Source organism: Aotus nancymaae, unplaced genomic scaffold, assembly GCF_030222135.1.
Source record: "Aotus nancymaae isolate 86718 unplaced genomic scaffold, 86718_ANA_hifiasm-v0.15.2.pri h1tg000040l, whole genome shotgun sequence".
Classification (NCBI taxonomy): domain Eukaryota; kingdom Metazoa; phylum Chordata; class Mammalia; order Primates; family Aotidae; genus Aotus; species Aotus nancymaae.
In genome coordinates this window covers 55,530,891-55,551,774 of record NW_026988454.1, presented here as the reverse complement: position 1 = coordinate 55,551,774, position 20,884 = coordinate 55,530,891, and the positions used below count along the sequence as shown (strand labels likewise).

At 41.3% G+C, this 20,884-nt stretch overlaps 1 protein-coding gene across 3 annotated transcripts in view; it reads right to left on the bottom strand.

Moving 5' to 3' along the window:
* FYN (FYN proto-oncogene, Src family tyrosine kinase) overlaps positions 1–20,884 on the bottom strand; it is a 218,936-nt gene that overhangs the window by 171,664 nt on the left and 26,388 nt on the right. For 2 of the 3 annotated variants that reach the window (XM_021670485.2, XM_021670483.2), the window contains exon 2: positions 20,005–20,045. The exons of the other annotated variant lie outside the window; for it this stretch is intronic. The gene's annotated coding sequence lies outside the window, so the exon portion shown is untranslated. The remainder of the gene's footprint in view (positions 1–20,004; positions 20,046–20,884) is intronic. 3 annotated transcript variants of the gene reach the window in all.

Below are 20,884 nucleotides of genomic sequence, written 5' to 3'. Positions count from 1 at the left end.
ACCAGTGTAGTTCTAAACAACCTCAGCACCACAATGATGCTGTCCAGCTAGCACAGTCCTTAACAACCTCAGCACCACAATGGCCACTTCACTCCATGTAAAGCTTATAGTGTCATTCTAGAGTAGTGGAGGAACCCTGGTTACAGTTGGCTGTGTACCCTGTGAGCTTCCTCCTCTTCTGCAGCTCCTGGGACTGCACTGCTGACCTTGTCCTTGGGCTGGAAACTTAATGGCCAAACTCCCCAGCCAGCATCCTGAGGTTCCTGGCCCCTTGAAGCAAGCAGAAATTGCTTACTGAGCTCAGGATTCCACAAAACCCACATTCTGTGGGATAGCCAAAGGTATAACGTGAAAAAAGAACTTTGTGATCAAACAAGTTTATGAACTGAGTATAAAAATATGTTAAACAATAGTAGTTCCTTACAAATTAAAAATTAAATTACCATAGGATCCAGCAATTCTACTTCTGTGTATCTACTCAAAGAATTAAAAACAGGGTCTCCAAAAGGTATCTGCACACCCATGTTTACAGCAACACTATTCACAATAGCCAAAAGGCAGAAGCAACCCTAGTGTCCAATGACAGATGAATGCATAAACAAAATATGGTCTATACATACAATGGAATACTATTCAACCTTAAAAAGGAAGGAAATTCTGATACATTCTACAACACAGATTGACCTGGAGGACATTATGCTAAGTGAAATCAGCCAGTTGTAGGACAAATTCTATATGATCCACTTATGTGAGGTACCTAGAGGAGTTGAATTCATACAGACAAAAAGTAGAATGGTGGTTGCCAGGGGCAGGGGAATGGGAGAATCGGGAGTTGTTGTTTAAGGGGTAGGGATTTTAAGTTTTGCAAGATGTAGTCATGACTGGTGCACAGCAATGTGAATACACTTAACACAACTGAACTTTACTAAAATGGTTAATATGGTAAATTTTAGTGTCATGTGTTTTATTATAATTTAAAAAACAACACATTAAACAGTCTTTGCAATAGGACTTCTCAGAGTCTTTAAAAGTTAATGTGCAATGGGAATCCCCAAGAGGGGGATGTAACAAGCAGCTCTTTCCAGCTTATCTGGCCACACAATTCATTTTCCACAGAGCATCTCCTGGGACCAACATGCTTCAGAACACGCTTTAGGAAATGAGCTACTAAGTGGAAAACTGTTAGAAAATATGAAATCCTATTTTTTACATTTACATAGAGGCAGGCAAGATTCCAGAGCCTGAAGTCAGATTTTCAAAACAGGTTTGTTTTTTTTTCTGGAGACAGTTTCGCTCTATCGCCAGGCTGGAGTGCAGTGGCGCGATCCTGGCTCACTGCAACTTCCATTTTCCAGTTTCAAGCAATTCACCTGCCTCAGCCTCCCAAGTAGCTAGGATTATAGGCATGCACCACCACGCCTGGCTAATTTTTTGTATTTTTAGTAGAGATGGGGTTTCACCATGTTGGTCAGGATGGTCTCGATCTCTTGACCTTGTGATCCACCCACCTCGGCCTCTCAAAGTGCTGGGATTACAGATGTGAGCCACCGTGCCCGGCTCAAAACAGTTTTAACTCAGCATCGTTGTCTCATAGAGAAGAATCAGATTCTATCCTCAACTGTGCCACTTGTCAGCAGGGTGGTCTTGAACAAGCACTACTCTCTCTGGGCCTCCGATGTCTCACCTGATGTATGGAAAAAATACCTGCTCAATCTATCTCACCGGTTTGTAGTGAAATCTAATTAGATAACAAATGTAAAAGTATCAAGGGCTATTCAAAACATAGGATAATTAGTAAGTATGTACTAATGCTTATTAAGGTGCAGCAGAAATAGTTTCTGGCAGAAATGAGAGTAAGAGAGCCAGCCCCACAGTGAAGAAATTGGCAATTTAAAATTTGCTGTGTCCAGTGACAGAGAACCACTGAAGGTGGTCAAGGAGGTGGGGACAAGGCAAAGTGTGTGCCTATGTGTGGCAGATGACATTCAAGGGAAGACTGAGTTAGAAAGTGTGGTAGCACAGTGCTGGGAGAGAAAGTCCAGGGGCTAGGTGACTGGGAGAGTTTAAAGGACAGATGTTTAAGGCTTGCACTGTGGCGGTATGGATAAAAAACAGAAGGGACAGAAGTGGTAGCTCTGTTTAAAGAACATGGAATAAAAAGTTATCAATATACTAGATGCATTCAGTTAAGAAAGCATGCTTGTTCCAACAGATTTATAAGTTCGTTGGGAAACAGGGCAGAGGGAGAAGTTTATGACAGCCTTTAATATTAATAGCTGAGGAAATAAGGGGATGAGCTGGAAATCAATGGTAGTAGAAAAGGGATCTCTGTTTCTGTCACACTTAGACTGAATTTGTAAAATGAAGATACTGAGTAAAAATGTCCTACGGAAAAAAAGGTATATATAAAAATGGATTTGTAGACATGGACATGGGAGACACTAGGCAAGGGGGTGGGAAGTGCAAAACAGAAGGGGGGATATTTGTAGAATCCACATTAAGATAAAAGATTCATAGCTTTGGGTCCTTGAATAGGCATTCAGGGGTCTCAAGACCTCCTGAAATATCATGCTGTATCTGTGTGCATATGCATGTACAGGTTTCTGGGGGGAAGATTTCTAGCTTTCATCTGATCCTCAAAAGGCCCCCAAATAGTGATTTCATTGGTATTAAGATCCTCAGCACTTAATGGAAAGTTTCTCTCCTATCTGCTTGATAAATGTGCCATGTTAGAGCACATTAAGAATAATGTACTAAATCTGTACTTATTAACAAATTTAAGAACCAAAGAATAACTATTACTCTTCTATCTTGTTAAAATTAAGGTACAAAATCTGGTATAATACTCCAAAGACTCTGATTGGCATTAGCAAACATACTTAACTCAAATATTTTACGTGTATAATGTTAAAAGCATATTTTAAAACCTTGCAAGTATAGGTTCCTTCCAAAAAGTTTAATATGTATAGTATTTCTTTAGCACAAGGTACCTGGATCTGTAATATTCACCAATCTGTAATATTCAAGGTCCCTGCCAAAAATGGTTGTTGAAGCTACTTTTAACAGTCATGACCTTCCCCTCAAAACGATGTTATCAAGTAGACTGTGCAGTAATGACTATAAATATGTGACATGCTATGTTACTATAAATAAATGTTGCACATTCTCACAACCCATTTAATTACTGTTCACCTAAAGCTATGCAATTAACAAAACTGTCTGAATTCTGAAAATGAGGAAAGCCCTCTTGTCTCTCTTAGGTAGTTCTACAATCCTAACAATAGACTTAATGAAGCCTTTTAAAAGAAGGACGATTACATTAAAATGATTGGGGCATGTAAAAATTCATTACATAGATACTCCTGGTGTCTGATGGATTAAATGGCTCATCACATCCTAGAGAGAAGGAGGAACAGAGAATAAAGGAAAATACAACTGTCTGAGTATCTTATGCCTGAGATTTAATTTGGTCCCCAACAGTCACTCAGGACTACACACTACAACCCAAAGTTTGAGGAAAGCATGCTTGGTAAATTATCAGGTAAATTATGAAATGGCCCTGGGAGTGCTGCTTGTTGACTATAAATTGACATTATAATCCATATACTGATGATGGTAAACAACAATTATGCAAGTTGATATAACTTTTTCCCTTGGAAAAATGATAAGGGATACAAAACCAAAGTATAGTCCCTGGGGAGTTGTCTGGGACTGTGAGAATCCATTACATGCAAGTGCTTCCAGACACAGAGCCAAAGGACTAGTTTGTGTTAAATTCATTCCTAGGTGTTTTATACTTTTCTGTTATTACTGCACATAGAATTGTTGCCTTCACTTGATTTTCCAGCTATTAGCTGGAAAAATAGCTGAAATAGCTAAAATACAGAAATGCAATTGATTTGTCTATTGACCTTCTATTCTGTGACTTTACTTTTTAGTACCTTCTAGTAGTTGTTTTATACATTCATTATTGCTCATGATAAACTGTTATATTGCTTGTGAATAAAGACAGCTTTACTTCCTATCCAATCTTTATGACTTTTATGTATATTCCTTGCTCTCTTTCCTCTTGTAAACAGCCCATTTTACCGGCAAGGATGTTCCTGTCATTGCATTCTGGTTTGCCTCACACCACTTTTGGCCTGTGTCAGGCCATGAGGAACTATGTCCTTGAGCAGAATGGTGCTGATCCCACCAAGACATCCTCAGGGACCCGAGGCCTGACTCAGAACCTCAAACTTTAAGGGATAAGATTTTACAGTTGACTTTGTATGGTTTAATTACTTATAACCGCTCAAGATGCTGACACTTTAAAAAATAAATACCCAAAAGAGGAAATTCTTTGGACTTTTGAGCTAGATGGGCCCACAGAGATTAAACTTTCGATCTTATAGCAAAACTGAGGCTCAGTATGCCCGTTGACTTGCCCAAGGCCAGCTGGTGGCAGAGGAAGAGTCTGTTCCTCTAGACATGACAAGAACTGAGAGCACAGAGATCCAGATTCTAGCCCTGAGTAGACCAAGAATGCACTCCTGTCTTTAACAGACCCTAGGTCTATCAGTCTCAGGGAGATCCAAGATGCTCTGAGTCTGGTCTAAGTGGATGAGATGAATTGAGCCCAGATGAACATGGGAATCTTATTTTGAATCTTTGCTAAGGGTGTCCCTAAATCCAGAGCAAGATTACCCAGAGCATTTGGCCATCTGTAGCTGGCTGTTACTATTACAAAATGAATTTTTCTGTCCTGTCCCTTACTCTGAAATAAACTAGATACTAGGATCTCACCCAACATCTCTGTTTCTGTTTACATCAACTGCTGACATGATCATCTCATATCATCACAGACTTGAAAACTCAGTTTGACAACTCAGGGTTCAGACCCAGCCCCTGGAGGTCTGTGAGAATTAGATGAATTCTCTTGGACATGATTTGTACCTTTTTCTTGAAAGAATGTGGCAGAGCAAAAACAAATTGCCAGCCTGTTTAGCAAACATATAACATGCTTCTTCCTTACTAGACATGGGAAATTAACAAGGATGTCCTAAAATTAACAAATACATTTGTCAAATACATGTATTTGAATAGCTGAAATTCTAGGACTATTAGGAAGTCCAGTTCTTCAAATTTCCCTTCTTGTGACATAGGCCGAGCATTCTTAGTCATCAATCACTTCTCTAAAATAACCGCTAGTTGTCATTGCTAAAACAGAAGTTCCAAGAGTTCCTAAGTATTAACTGAGATCAGAGCTAGGCCATAACCAGATAAAATAGAAACCAGACAACACACACCAATGGGTGTGTGTTGGATGAAGCTACTAGTTTCACCAAAGAAGAGGAAGCTGGGAAAAGTAGGAACCACCACACTGGCTACTGCCTTTGGATATTACCTTTCTTTGACTGCAACAACTGTGTGGGGGTAGATACAACATCTTTTAGCACCTGAGGAAGGCAATTCCGCAGTTAAGTAGCTTGCCCAACATCAGACAGCTGGCTAATGGCAGAATGGCAATTTGAATCCAGACTGAGGTCTCTTAAATCTATCTCTTTAAGCAATTTTATTATAAAAGTAATATAACCACATTAACAAAGAGAAGAAAATCATAATCTCATAATGCAAATATATAACTATTAGCATTTTGGTAAAGTTTTTGTAGGCTTTTCCCACATAGGCATTTTGCTTTCAAAACGTAAGTTCACATTCCACATACAATTTGGTATACTGCTTTTTCTATTTAACAACGTTAAATATTTGTCCAACTTATTTAGCAATTTTGATGATCATCATTTTAACTAATATATAATATTCCATTTAACAGATGTATCAGTTTACATAATTAAATCTCAACTTGGGAATAATGAAGTTCTTTTCCATTTTTTTGGCAAAACACAAAATTTCCAAATTATCTCTAGTATACCATGCTGTCTTCTCAAATATTTACTGTCACGATCAAAAGTTTTAAATAGACAATACTAGTCAATATATAATAAAAAACTGCGACAGAAATATTTTGAAAATGCCACCATCACTAATCTTTCTGGCCTGGAATCAAGTAAAGCTGATGAATGCTATTAATGAAGGGTGACCCAAAAATAACAATTTAAAAAAAGCTGCACTTCTCCAGAGAACATGTGCTTTTAATGGTTTAATGCTCTACTTTCAGTTTCATAGGAATGCCAACGAAAGAAGTTAGCCTTACTAAAATCTGGATTTGAAAGAATGGAAAATTTTAAACAACAAAACAAATCCCACCAGTTTTATAATCAGAATGTTTAGAACTTACAAACAAAGCCAATATGCTCACCGGGGACTATTCCTATTTCTCAGTTAATCTGCTATTCAAAATATCATGGACTCATTTTTCTCAGGTCAAGTGAAGGAGCAACTACAAGGCAGCTCTGAGTTCTCATCAAAGAACCCTACGTGGTAAAAAACAAACAAACAAACAAACAAAAAAACAGCAACATCAGCCGGTATAAGTTTACTGAATTTATAAGTCACAAAGCATGGCTGTCAGAAAAATCACTTGTGTTTTAGGAAAGTAATCTCCAAAATATTTGTGTGCCTCTGTGTAGACATCTGTTTTAAAAGCTTTATTAGGATCCATGCCACCATCAGTCTGATGTGGAAACAGCACATTTACACGCTTGGCAGTATTTACTCCTCAGAGAACTGGAGATTATTGCTAATCAGGGAAAAGTGAGTGAAAATGGAGAGAAACGGTGTTTACATACCCGTAGATATGACGATGAAATCTACTCCCTAATGACAATGTGACCCACAGTCCATGCAAGCTAACCTTCCACCCTTTCCATAATGGCGCCTTAAAATCTACACCTTTCTTTTCATTTCCCCAGCTCTCTCTAACCCCACATATTAATGGAGAGTTGTACTTCAGAACCTAATGACATCCTTCCTCGCCAATGTTTAGCTAACCCCGTATTTCATTTCTTTCCTTCATACTTCCCCTTGCCTTAAAAGTTAATGTTTCTTCATGGGAATGTCAAGTGGTACAACCACTTTGGAAAACAATTTGCTATTATTCAGCAAAATGGACAATGCACACACTTTAAGACCCAAAAACTCTTCCCTTAGGCACCCATCCTAGAGAAATTGCAGCAAGATGTACATTCAAGAATGTTCATAGCAGCACTGTTTAAAATAGGAAAACTGAAATGTCCCAACTGTTCTTGAGAGAAGGGGTAAAGTGGTCTTCCACTCACACAATGAGTGAACCAGACAGCAGTGAAGATAAATTTTATGCAAGATACTTCACGCATCAATAGGAATGAATCTTAAAAACAAATGTTGATGGAAATAAGCAAATGGTAGACGATATAGTCCCAAGGTAAACAAAAAATGTTAGCAATAAATTGTTTAGGGAAGCAAACTTACAGAGAAAAGCAAGGAAATAATAAACACAAAATTTAGAATAGTGGTTCTATTGAAGGAGAAGGGTGTGGAGAAAAGGAACTCACGGGAGCTTCCAAGTTGCAGGATGAGTAAGAGGGTTGATTATTTCTCTCTCACACACACACAATGTAGACGTGCAAGTGGGTGTGGACACATATACATATATCTATTCCTTTGTATGCTTCATATTAAAAATAAATTTTCATGTTACCCTGAGCCCTGAGCCCACCTTCCTCAGTGCCTCCTTCCCAGCACTTTGACCCTCTGTAGGGCCTTGGGCTTGGACTCATCTTAGGTGGAGCACTTGCTCCTTCTGCCTCCCAGCTCCAATCAAATAGAAGACTCAACATGACGACGTTTGTTCTCTACAAGGACTCACCTGTGTTTATCCAGGCTACCACTGATGGGAAGGTAAAACTCAGCAGGGATGTGCAGAAAGTGGTGCCAACGCTGCTGCAAGGGAACCCGCAGGGAGTGCCCATTTCTGATCTGTCTGCCCTGAGTGCAGATGTCTTTTGCTGAGTTGTACCCGGGAACTGCAGGTGGCAGTCCCAGCCTAGGTCTCCCACCCACAAGCCGACTCCAGGGTCTCCTCCTGTTCACAAAAGTTCATCTGTTGTATTACCGCTGCCCCAATTACTACTGAGTGGTACCTCACTACTACTGACTTCCCCAAATCACCCCTTCCTCCTTCTTCATTCCTATAGAATAATCCCAGACCCACCCATCTCTCAGACACCCAGGCTCCCAGCCTTGGCATAATTCTCCACCTTCCCCATTCCTATTTTAAGAGTAAACTCTGAGTTAATTTTTCTGCTTTGCCCACAGTTAGGTCCTGGTCTTAGTACCATGGTCTGAATTTAGACAAAATGAGAATTTTTATTGAATTTACTCTATTTCAGGAATGTTTATTCTAAAAACTTTTCTTATTTCCTACTCAAAAATTAAAATTGGTAAGTTATTTCAAAGGCAAATGAATTCAGCAGCTTTTTCACTTCAATTTTTCTCCCCTGTTTAGTAGACTACTTGTAAAAAACCAGAGAAACTCTAACTACTGTCCTAAAGATCTGAGTCTAGGTGATTTGATTTTCTTAAAAAATATTTCACTGCATTGTAACATGAAAACAGAATAGCAAACCTCCATTTTCACTTTAATGATCCTATTTTCATTTGCTCACAGAAGACATACTAAAGTGAAGGATGAATGCGAAAAACAAAAACCAGAAGAGTAAGGATAGGTTTCTGCAGGTGGTGGCATACTGTAAAGCAAACTCTAAACTCGGCTCCAGGAGGAGCAAGACGCTATGGTATAGTAACAGGGCTGGGCTAAGTGGACACCCTCAATGCGGGATTCTGAGTTCAGCAAAAAACAGAAACTGAAAGACAAGTCAGAAATGCCTGGTAAGTGAAGGTGATTCCAAAGTGAGATGTGACAAGAACTGGACTCGGACACCTGGTTGTGAGGAAAGAGAAAAAATGGTAGGCCTTCAGAGAAAGGCATTTGAGGTAGCCAATTCCTCCAATTTGGGTGAAGAATGCTCTCAATGATCATGAGAGATGACGATATGATAGAAAACATGAAAACCTGTCATTCGCCATCTCGAATCTCAGCTGAGATATGGAGTGGATACTCATGGGTCAAACATCAAGTGAATGAGGGTTGCCTAAAATTTACACGCATATAGGCCTCAGATATTCACTGATTTGGGCTTTAGCCCCCAATAGAAAAAATTTAAAATTACATTTCCAACAAAGAAAACAAATGCTAGGCTGTGCGTGGTGGTTCATGCCTGTAATCTCAGAACTTTGAGAGGCTGAGGTGGGAGGATGACTTGAGCCCAAGGGTTCAAGACCAGCCTGGGCAACATAGGGAGACATTGTTTCTACAAAAATAATAAAAAAATAGTAGCCAGGCGCTTTGGCGTGCACCCGTAGTCCCAGCTACTAGGAAGGTTGAGGTTGGAGGATCGCCTGAGCCCAGGAGGTTGAGGCTGCAGTGAGCCATGACTGTGTCACTGCACTCCAGCCTGGTTGACAAAGTGAGACCCTGTCTCAAAAAACAAACAAACAAAGAAACAAACAAAAACAACAGATGCTTTTTTCTGAATGAACACACTTTGCTCTGTTGGTTCTGAAATGAGCCAGCAACATTATATAGTATTTGCTGTTATTAAACAGTATCATCTAGAAAACACAGAAGTCTAATTATACTTTCTTCTTGGCCATTGTAAAAATAGAATAATGTAAAGATACGTGATTGGCTGGTTAGCCAGTATTTGTTAATACCAAATATAAGAAAACAGAATAAAGACTATGGTAACCGTCAAAAGCTTTTTGTCCTACTAGTTCATGGGCCATGTACAAAAAAAAGCACTCCTGGCATTTTACCAGTGAGGCCTTCCCACACCTAGCACCTCACTGAAGTCACTGTAACAACTTCTAAACTTCACAAGTCGGTTTTATAAGTCATTTCATTTTCAATACTGAGGGCTGTTCAAATTTCTTCCCATTATCAAATTTACATTTTTGCCGTAAGCAGCACTTTGATATATATCAAACTCTCTTATAAAAGAAAAAAATATTTTTTCCCTTATCTGATAACAGAAGGGGGAAAGTGGCCGGTACTCCATTTTTTAAAAATTGTATTTCCCCTACTACTACTTTTTAGAATATTCCAAAGGTAGACAAAATCCTCCCTCAACACAAAGGTTTTGTTTGTTTGTTTGTTTTTTGAGATAAAGTCTTGTTCTGTCACCCAGGCTGGAGTATAGCGGCATGATCTCGGCTTACTGCAACCTCCGCCTCCTGGGTTCAAGTGATTCTCCTGCCTCAGCCTCTTGAGCAGCTGGGATTACAGGTGCGCACCTGGCTAATTTTTGTATTTTTAGTAAAGACAGGGTTTCACCATGTTGGTCAGGCTGGTCTTGATCTCCTGACCTCGTGATCTGCCCGCCTCAGCCTCCCAAAGTGCTGGGATTACAAGCATGAGCCACCACGCCCGGCCTTGGTTTTGTCTTAAATTATCATAGCATTATGTATGTTGACACACAGCAACAGAAAAAATAATACAGACAGGAGCCTTCCCTCTTGCCATTCTTCTACTCTATGTAGGAATCCACTCCACATCAAAGTTGGGAGTTAGTCCATCCCTGGCAAGTACCGACCAAAGAAAGGGGGCACAACAAGTAGAAGTTGGTAAGTTGGTACATGATGATGATTTTCTCCCCTCACTGGCATCTCTTCATCTAACTCCCATCGGGGATTTCACAGCACTTTGTGCCTCCACTTCAGACACTCTTCACAGCTGCACTTTACCCTTGATGACTGTCAGCTTCTTCCATGGCCAACCTCACACTGCTCTTTGGTGAGACCTCAGGATTTACTCAAGCCCCCGAGGCCCACATACTCCCTACCACATCACACTGCCTCATGTTCCACCCTGAAACCATCTCACTTTCTCATGGCAGCCTTATTTGGAGGGACTATGCAAATGCACAAATTGGTGGTTTTATCCCTTCTGTTATCATCACCGATCCACCCAGCATCTCACTTCCTTTCACTTTACACTCAGACTGTATTCAGTAGTGACACATTTTACAACTTAATGAACACCTCTAGATCTTCTGAGAAGCCACCATGTTCACCCAACAGTGGGGGCTACTCTCCACAGACCACACATACTCACAAAGGAGGATCAGTCTTTAATAGAGGTGAACCCTTAACCCTAAGATTAGTACTCTTCATATGAATGCAAGATTCCAGTCCCTCCTTTAACAATATCACCCAGCGGGGCACAGTGGCTCAGGCCTGTAATCCCAGCACTTTGAGAGTCCAAGCTGGGTGGATCACAAGGTCAGGAGTTCAAGACCAGCCTGGCCAAGATGGCGAAACCCCGTCTCTACTGAAAAATACAAAAATTAGCTGGGCATGGTGGCGGGTGCCCGTAATCCCAGATACTCAGGAGGCTGACACAGAGAACTGCTTGAACTGCACCTGGCCTTGGTTTTGTCTTAAATTATCATAGTATTATGTATGTTTGCAGTGAGCAAACATACATAATGCTATGTATTATGTTGCAGTGAGCTGAGATCACGCCACTGCATTCCAGCTTGGGCGACAAAGTGAGATTCTGTCTCAAAAAAAAAATCACTAATATTTGGGTGATTTTGAGCTAATATTTGAGCTAACAATGAGCTAATATTTGGGTATGTTACAGGAAGTAGAACTCAAGATTTAAAACTACTGACATCAGTGAGGACATACAGGCACCTCTACACTCAAAGCAGTGACTGACTACCCTACCAACTTTCCCTTCCATGTTACTGCTCCATCTCAGGGCATTTTCACAAGACTATTAGAGTGACAGATCACAAATGCAGAACACTCTGATGTCAGCAAAGCACCTAATAGTCACTCAAAAACATATCTAAGCAGGTAGGGAAACCCTGGGCCAAGTGATGATTCACTTTAGTGGCCTCAGTGACTGAATGACCACACCCAAGGGCACTAACATCATGGAAGAACAACATTGACCTGGAGAGAGGTCCTTGGAACAGGGTTTTGCACATTTGTCCTTGGTCAATGTTTCAACAAGATGTGCTTATAGCATTCACAAATAATTCACAGCTGAAAGGAGATAGTTAATTAATTGGAAGACAGAATAGAGGTTTTAAAAGACTTAAATAGGCTAGAATGACAGCCACAACTGACCAAAAAAAACATCATCCACCTCTCCAAATTAACAGATAAAATCTGCTTTCAGTTGTAAATAATCTATGTATGTGTGGATAGGACAGTGTCATCACTTGCTTCATATTCAGTTGTTTACTGAACAGAACAACTCATTCTGTTTACAAGTTCTGCCAGTGATTCTGTCCTCAGACTCTGGGTGGGTAAGTCTTTCAGCCATAGACATTCAGAGTCGTATCAATTTACCATTCTGACTTCAGATCAGGGCTTCCTTTTACTCTGGGTTCAAGCACCTGTCTTGGGTCCTACCTCATTTCAGTAGTTGACTCTATAACTCATTCTTTTGGACTCAATTCTTTGCATTAGCTTCTGAAGTCCCTGTACATCTGCATGGCTCTCATCTGGCCTCATGACATGGCTAGACATTTCCACTAGCCAGACATTTCCACTGCCAAACATCTATCCCTCTAGACAACCACCTATAGAAGAGTTTCCTCTGTACTATGCCTTGCCAGATTATCTGAAACTCCTCCTGTTTACACTGCTGCTGGTACCATTCCCATGAGCATGCCCCAGCTCATGAATCTGCTTGTTCTCTGGATCCCAATCTGGTCTATATTCTGGATCCGAAGCTATCCCATCCAGCTACTGACAGAAATCCAGATCTTCTATATAGCATGGGGAAAGGAGATGAGTTTCAAGCAATTCATACTTAAGAAGTTCTAAGGATTTTTATCAAATATAAGCTTAATGCAAGCTGAAGATATGATAAAGTGAACTGATGAGAGATGTAGTATTGGTCTGCATCAGTATAGCATGTACTGATGTGGAAAATGTGTGTCTAACAAGACCTGATAGTAACCCCTTACTCTACACTGATCAAATCATCTTCTAAGTACTGCGTTCATGTCCAAGTGCCATGTTTTCAAAAAGACGGTGATGTAAAGGGAATGTATCCAGGAGGAAGTGACCAGCATGATGGAATTCCTGACACCAGCTAATGCAAGAAATTTATAAGAACTAGGGCTCTTGGACTAGGAAAAAAGGATTTTTCAGGGGTTGGGTTTTCAGGTACTGAAGGGCTCTCAAATGAAGGATGACCTAGAGGCTTATATCACAATAGACATCTTGGGGGTCTGCAGGAACACAGTGGAAGAGGTGGACTGGAGCATTAAGTGCTTGTCCCATCTCCGCTCCAGACTTAGGTGACCTGGCATCTCTAGCCTCAGTTTCCCCCAAAGACTGAAAGGGTATGATTTCCAAGGCCTCTCCCAGCTTTCAGAGTCTGCAATTCCTCTTCTTTACATAAACCTCAGTCTGAGAAAGAAGACAGGCATGGCCTTGCCTGCTCTGGGGACTGGGAGAAGAGACTAGTTCTTAGATCTTCCAAATGGCCTCTTCCAAGAAAATTAAACTGACTGAAGTATTGAGTGAAACAAGGGGTTGTAAGTTTTATATTTTGGTAAATGTAAATTACAGAAATTCCCAAGTTGAGGTATGTTAGGCAGAAAATGCTCCCCCAAAGGTATTCACTTCCTAATCCCTGTAACCTGTAAATATTACCTTATATGGCAAAGATGTGATAAAGTTAAGGATTTGAGAGGAAGAGCTTATTCTGAATCATGCAGCAGGCTCTAAAAGCCTTCCCAGGTATCCTTATAAGAGGGCTGCAGAGGGAGACACACAGGGGAGAAGACAGTGTGAGGGCAGAGGCAGAGACTGGAGTGGTATGGCCACAAGTCAAGGAACACCTGCAGCTACCAGAAGCTGGGAAGACAGGAAACAGATTCTCTCCATCTCTGAAGGTACTGTGGCCCTGTTGACACCTTGCTATTGGACTTCTGACCTCTTAAACTGTGGGGGAATAAATCTCTGTTGTTTTTAGTCATCAAGTTTGTGGTAATTTGTGACAGCAGGCATAGTAAGTGAATAAAGAAGGTTTTCTGCTTAAAAAAATTTTGTTGTGGGCTAAAAGTGGGCAGTAATAACCTTTTAAAGGAAAAGCTTAAATTTTTATGTATTTTTATGGCCTATACAACACGAGTCTTAGAAAACGGCAGCTCTGCTCTTAAAAGTGTTTAGGGGCACTGACAAAAGCATCTTTTAAACCATTCTTCACACATATTTTATTAATAATCTTTCCTTCACATGCAATTTCAGCAGACAATAAGTCTATGCAAGGCAGACAACCAAATGATTCCAAATTCTACACAGCAGGCCTGGCTGAAGCAAAACAAATTATGCAGTATCTCATGGCTACAGGAGAAAGCCTTCATGTAAAAACAAATGGTACAAAGTATGTAGGTGAGAGCTCATCCTGTTTCTCCATTGTAACGTGGGCAGCATTTCTCCCCACTCTCTCCTGGCAACATCCAGCTTTTGTCATATGGAAATGATGAATGCTACTCAGATGAAGAATCTAAGAAAATGATTTCCAAGTCTGGGAGGCAGCAGTGGAAAGAAAATGAGTGTCTCATGGGCTTCCCCTACTCCCACTGCCTGCAGGATGCCACCCCTGCAAGTCATTTGCACACTGTCACAGGGCGACCACCTTCCAGGGCCAGATCAGGTTAAAGAGGTGATTCTCTTTTCAAGGTTTCCAATTGTTCCTTGATAAAAACACTATTACTACTTTTAAAACACAAATAAGGGAGAAAGTCCTTTTAAATTCAGTGAAGAGAACATGAAAGATGTGAATTAAATCACCAGTTAAGTTACATGAGGCTGATAATGATGGTTTCAGGACAAGAGAGCATCCACAGTGGAGGAGAAAGAGAAGGGTGCTTCAAGTTTGAGATATACTTTTGGGTCTTGCTGCTTCCTAGATGTTAGTCCTTGGGCGATTCGTTCCCCTTCTGTTGAGCTTTATTTTCCTCTCATACGACATGGGGCAACTGAATAAGATAACATGGGGCCTAAAACTGTGGTTGGCCTACCAATGTTTAAGGAATGAATGAACGGTTCTATATCCAGGACTAAACAAGGAACCCTCAATTTTCCTCAAACCACAATGAAAATGTTATTATCTGCAGTCATTCTAGATCAGTTATCAATATCCTCCTAAATTTAGAATGTCTAGGAAGAGGGATTTTTTTTTTTTTTTTTGGAAATTCAAATTGGCAAAGGGCATATTTTTTCTTCTTACACTGCACTTAGTTTTACAATTCAGGGATTTATGTAAAAGAAAGCTGGTCAGTTATTACGAATGATACATAACAACTATTTTTGGCCCAAGACTAAAAATGTTTGCCTTTCAATCTAAAACAGAATTCTAAGCATGTCCCTGCCTCCTAAACACACATACACACGTGCATGCGCGCGCGCACACACACACCCATGCATGCATTCTTGCTCTTTCTCTCCCTGCCCCCAAGCCAAAGCCATTTCCTTTTCCTGGTATGCAGTCACCAAGAAAGTGAGTTGTGTGAAACGTGACCCTTACTCAGTTATATACCGAGGCTGGATTCCATTGCCCGATCACCAGTAAAAGAGGTCAATCTGTGTATGAGGCTGAGAAAGGTAAATGAAGAATGTAAGCCACTTTGGCTTCCTATAGCTTCCGAGGCTGGCAGCCTACAGTACAGGTATTAGGGAGGACCTGAGGGACAATTCCCAACTGTACATGGGAGCTGCCCTGTCCAGTGTCCATGGGTTGAGATGCACCACAAGCACCTGAGTCCAGCCCCTGCAACCTGCCCATGTCCATTCAGGAAGCAATGGCTCCCGCAGATGGCAGGGAGTTGTGCTTATGCTGTTCTTCCCTTTCTCTTCTTCACTCTCTCCCTTACCTCCCTAAGGCAACCAGCACACACACTGGGGTGGTACACCCCAAAGCCAACATCACCCTATTCACACTAGAGACACATCCTCATGTCACCCCAGCAACCGGTATTGTGAAGCCTTTGGATACCCCATGTAAACACTGCTGGCCTCTGACCCCGGAAATCTTACTCTTCCCACAAAAGTAAAAGCTTGTATGAATTAACTTTCCCACCTCTTAACCAGTTGCATAGAAATCATGCGAATATGGCTTTAAAGCTGGATTCCTGATGCAGCCTCAAATTTCTAACCCTCGATTACTTAGAACTAGATTTTTTTTCCCCCATAAGACAATTATCCCCACAATAAGAATCTAAGATTTTTTTAAATCATATCTCTTGGGATTTATTAAAATCAAAGAAACACTGAAAAATGTAGCAACTTCCATCTACATTCTACCTTAACAGACCAACACATTTCAAAGAATTCACTCACTCAGGGGCAAAAGAAACAATTCTAAGGCAGGAGGTAATTTTTCTTCTTGTTTTGCTTCTTGAATGACAATTTTTGTTTTGGAAGGCCTCTGTGTCTATCAAATAGGCAGTATGTTTGTGGCCATATTTGTGGCCTGAACGCAGCTGTCTAAACCCTGCAAACAGTTGGAATGACACTATAGGAATTCCTGGTCTCCCTGAAACTGCAGAAATGGCAGGGGCCTCTCTCATGGCAGGCACTGAAATACTTTTAATCACACCAGACAAAGGCCATCCAGGATGCATGGAAACCAAACCTCTCTCCTCGGCCCTCTGAGAGTAGTTATGACCAAAGTAGATATTATTTTCATCAAATCCTTTTAAATCACTAAATAGGATGACTCAATTTCATCGGCTTTTTATACAAAAAGCACATTTTTGTTCTGATATAACTTGATTACATATTTTTCAAATTTTAAATGAGTATGGGTTTCAAGTTTTAAAAATACACCTTATACATTTAAAGCAATGGTATCTGGAAACCAAGCTCAGAACTGTAACCCTCAAGAATCCTAGAAGATTCTGTGGGGACAAAAAACATTTGTTTTAATGTTTCCCTTGTGCACTACTGCTTCTCCCTCTTTTATCTTTGAACTCTCTCTGCCTGCCCAGATTACTTCATTTTTAAGAATGATCTGCTCATCTGTCTTCTTGAAACTTTGTACTTTTGGAGAGAAAGTCAAGGAATGATAGTCTTATCACCGCATAATGCTATTAATAAGCATGGTTTCCACCCATTCATGCCTGCTCAATAGTTTAAGAGGGCCTCCTATGAGCCAGGCACTAGGCCTGGCACAGAGAAGGATTCTGGGCTGACAAAGCCTGCAGTTCCACAGGGAACACTGCTATTAAGTCACTGCATAGATAACGATGCAACCACAATGACAGCTTTGAAGCAGCCCTGGCAATAGGGGAACCCCATCCAGACTGGGCCTGTAGGGAAGTGTCAAGGAAGACCTCTCAAAAAAGTAATAAACACCACTTTCTTAGAATTTACAAAATTAAAAAAAAATAAGGGACACAAATATATTGTCTCAAATATTATATACATTCCAAAGTGTAAGGTGGGGTATGGGAAGGGAAAAGCTCTGGCCCAGACAGATCTGAGTAGAACACTTACTATCACTACAGTACCTCCAGCCACTCATGGCTCCCTCACAGGACTGCTGTCACGCTGAAGTGTAACAGAGATGATATAAAGCACCCTCCATAGCAGGAGTTCAATAAACCATAGATACTAACTAATACAGAATTAAGGCTAACTTGTCTTTGAGCTTTAACGTGTCAAAATAAAGCTCATTTTCCACATAGGGTTCTGTCTTTACAAAAATGTTCAACTAAAAGGGGAAACTTAAAAATCCATTTCAAGAACAAACACTGTAACTTCGGTCATTTTTCTCCACTGGGGTTAGCCAGCAGGTATCATTTACTTATACAATGGATGCACATCCTATATTAGATTCTTCTGGATAGGTAAACACAGACAAAGAGAAAAGCTGATGTATCTGTGTTCAACAGTGTTCTACCAGCAACAGGAAAAGGTTCTGAAAGTGGAACTTCTAGAAAAGAGCTGTTAAAACAGCAAACTCCCCTAAAGCAATGACTGTTTCTCAGGTCAGTAACCACTTGACTGAGGAGAGGGTGCAGGCTGAGCCCTTCAGACTCATTCCGTCCAAGCGGCATTTCTACCCCTGTGTAGCTTCTCTTACTCTGGGTTCCCTGAGCACTTACAGACACCCGCACCATGGGGTCAGTCACCCACGTTCACTCTTTTGTTAGACACTCATTGCTCCTTCAGTCCCAATCCATAACTGGCCTTATCTAGCATTCTTTAGACTGGTGGCCAACAGCCCTTTTTCTATTTTAATTCAAGACCCAAGTCAGAAAACAAACAAAAAACATATCTGGTTTGTGTTTTTAAATTTAAAAATGAGTAATTTTACTTGGTCCTTGGAAAGGGACTGCTTTACTGATAAATGAGACTTGGAGAGGAGAAATGATTTGCCTAAGGTCGAATAGCAATTTAACAGCAGAAGTGAAGCAAACTTTAACACATTCCATTCAGCGCCCCCACACCCCACTAACTGAGCCCTGCTGTTTGCCTGGCATGGGGCCAGGACAGGGAACCCAAATGAATGGAATTCCCCCTCCTGTGGTTGCAGGATTCACTGCCTGAGTTGAACAGGGCAGGGCAAGTCCTGCAGTCTGGGGCAACCCCCAGGCATTTCTTTGGGCTCCCCTGCACAACACTGCCCTGAGGGGGCTCCTGGCACCCACAGGCTCTTGCCTGCTGTGGACCTGGCCTAGTCCAGAAGGGTCACTGTGTACTGACCTCCCATGGGGGACAGCCTTTGCCAATCCCTGGCTTCCACAGCCAAAACCTGAGTGCATGAGGATTCTAAAAAGACTCCTTCTGCCTTGTCCTAACTAGAGCTGCTTTATTTCCCCAAGTTCCCCTGGTTTGTATGAGCTGAAAAGCCCATGACTAACAGATCACAGGCCATCCTGCAGAAACTAGGTGCCTGCATGGAGTCAAAGTTCAGGAGTTACATATCATTGTTCTGGAACAATGTTTCAGGTAGTATACTTCCCTAACTTACAGACAAACTGGCTGCTTTCAGAATGGCTCTAGTTCAGGAAGAAAAGCCTCTTTTGCACTCAAATCAAGAAGAGAAATAATCCCAAGTCATTCTGAGATGATGAAGGGGCAGCCCCAAAGTGGCCAGGGAATTGAGGAACATAGAACAGCTGAAAAGTTATACCCAAGGCAATGTGGTTGGGCAGAGTAGTGGGGGCTGAAAAGGAAGCCTGGGTGGCTAGCGAGAGCTGCAAGGTCCAGCCTTTCACTGGGGAACTCAATGCTCCTGGGAGATAGAGAGAAGTACAGGCAGAGAAGGCTTAGCAAACATTCAGAGAAAGAATGCATTCACAGCTCCTTCTCACACCCCCTGCATCTCAGAGTTTTTCTGGATTGCTCAGCCCTCAGTCGGAGCTTCCAAGCCCCTTCTGCACAGCTCTCTCAGGTTGTACCACAATTACCTGAGTACTAGATAGTCACATTCACTTTTGTCTCAACAGAGTCCAGCATGATGTCTAACACCCAGTGGGAACCAAAAAATGTTAAGTTAATGAAAGAATGACCTGCTACACAGTGGCTGCAATCAAAGATACCACTCAGGCAGAGGTGAGCAGCAGCCATCTGAGAGTGGAGGAAAAACAACAATGAATGGACTGAAGACGACCTCCTTGACCAGCCTGAGGACAGGTGCTCCCCATTCCCCCCCAGCACGAAGGCTCCTCAGCCATGGGACAGCTGTTCCATTCTATTTCTGGGGTGGGAGCCATAACTTATAGTCAAAACATATGTTCCCATAAATTACCAGAATTGAGTGTTACAACTAAGGGAAGGCAGAAAATAGTGGGTCCGCTAAGGAAGGTAACATTTTCTTTCTATTTCACATACCAGTTCCATCTCCAATTCAACCTCTTTCTTAGAAATCTGTGGACTCAGAATTGTAATCCCACACTGAAAGTGGACTTCATCCTGGGTTCCAACAGGAAGCCCTTTCCAATTACAAGGCACATGCTCTCAGTGCAAAACTTGCCAACTTACTTTTTCCACGTCTAGATCAGCATCCTGCTTCTTCAAAAAAACTGTAGAAGAAGAAAAAAAACAGTGAGACATCAAAAGGGAACCAAGTACTCTCTGCCTACAAACCACCCACAAAGCACCACCATAGAATTTCCATTTGTTGCAGACAATCAATTTGGCCACATATTTTTTTCTCATTCACACAATTGCTAAGTCACAGTTGCCACAAACACCTGCCTGAAACTGCAAAGATCTGGTCTTGTACCACCAAAAGAAGCCATCATGTGATTTTAACTTTCTGGAACCAAGAAAGATAAGGATGGTGACCTTGTGTACACACACACACAAACACACACTTCCCTTTTTCAGAGTCTCTACAAGTCATCCACGGTTGGGGCACAAAATTGAGTCTTCCAAGGGCTTACTCAATTTATCTCTTGTATTAAAATACCTCCAGCACCCAGCCCATACCTTTCCCACTTCCTATCCGACTGTGGGTGGGCCTCACTGTCAAAAAAGCCTTTTGGGGATGGCCCCTGGTTCCCATCAGCTGGGGTTTCCCTCTGCAGGAGGTTTGCCAACCCACCAGCCTGCACTAACTTGTCCATGGAACTCCACCTCCGGGATTACCTTAGAACCTTGTGCCAAGCCCCTGGCAAGGCTGAGTGCTGGTTCTGATGACACCCATGCATGCTTCACATTAATCTTTATAGTGCCAGGAGCAGGATGGCAGCTTTCCAGTTTGCTCACATACTCTGCCTACAAACGGCCAATATTATGGTACTTCATCTATTATTTGCAATTTTAGCTGAATAAAGCTGCAGTTTTAATAAGGTATATAAAAAGAACAATAAAAATAGTTGAATGGAATTATGTTTATAACAATATGTTAGGGCAGAAA